The sequence below is a fragment of the Schistocerca serialis genome, chromosome 8 (assembly GCF_023864345.2).
Source record: "Schistocerca serialis cubense isolate TAMUIC-IGC-003099 chromosome 8, iqSchSeri2.2, whole genome shotgun sequence".
In the NCBI taxonomy this organism is placed as follows: Eukaryota; Metazoa; Arthropoda; class Insecta; order Orthoptera; family Acrididae; genus Schistocerca; species Schistocerca serialis.
Window position 1 is genome coordinate 392,629,369 of NC_064645.1, and position 1,211 is coordinate 392,630,579.

A 1,211-nucleotide genomic window follows, 5' to 3' on the forward strand; every position below is an offset into this window, starting at 1 on the left:
GCAGTTGACGGACTTTGAGCGAGGGCGTATAGTGGGCATGCGGGAGGCCGGGTGGACGTACCGCCGAATTGCTCAACACGTGGGGCGTGAGGTCTCCACAGTACATCGATATTGTCGCCAGTGGTCGGCGGAAGGTGCACGTGCCCGTCGACCTGGGACCGGACCGCAGCGACGCACGGATGCACGCCAAGACCGTAGGATCCTACGCAGTGCCGTAGGGGACCGCACAGCCACTTCCCAGCAAATTAGGGACACTGTTGCTCCTGGGGTATCGGCGAGCACCATTCGCAACCGTCTCCATGAAGCTGTGCTACGGTCCCGCACACCGTTAGGCCGTCTTCCGCTCACGCCCCAACATCGTGCAGCCCGCCTCCAGTGGTGTCGCGACAGGCGTCAATGGAGGGACGAATGGAGACGTGTCGTCTTCAGCGATGAGAGTCGCTTCTGCCTTGGTGCCAATGATGGTCGTATGCGTGTTTGGCGCCGTGCAGGTGAGCGCCACAATCAGGACTGCATACGACCGAGGCACACAGGGCCAACACCCGGCATCATAGTGTGGGGAGCGATCTCCTACACTGGCCGTACACCACTGGTGATCGTCGAGGGGACACTGAATAGTGCACGGTACATCCAAACCGTCATCGAACCCATCGTTCTACCATTCCTAGACCGGCAAGGGAACTTGCTGTTCCAACAGGACAATGCACGTCCGCATGTATCCCGTGCCACCCAACGTGCTCTAGAAGGTGTAAGTCAACTACCCTGGCCAGCAAGATCTCCGGATCTGTCCCCCATTGAGCATGTTTGGGACTGGATGAAGCGTCGTCTCACGCGGTCTGCACGTCCAGCACGAACGCTGGTCCAACTGAGGCGCCAGGTGGAAATGGCATGGCAAGCCGTTCCACAGGACTACATCCAGCATCTCTACGATCGTCTCCATGGGAGAATAGCAGCCTGCATTGCTGCGAAAGGTGGATATACACTGTACTAGTGCCGACATTGTGCATGCTCTGTTGCCTGTGTCTATGTGCCTGTGGTTCTGTCAGTGTGATCATGTGATGTATCTGACCCCAGGAATGTGTCAATAAAGTTTCCCCTTCCTGGGACAATGAATTCACGGTGTTCTTATTTCAATTTCCAGGAGTGTATATAAATGACCTTGTGGATAACATCGAAAGTTCTCTGAGGCTTTTTGCGGATGATGCTGTGGC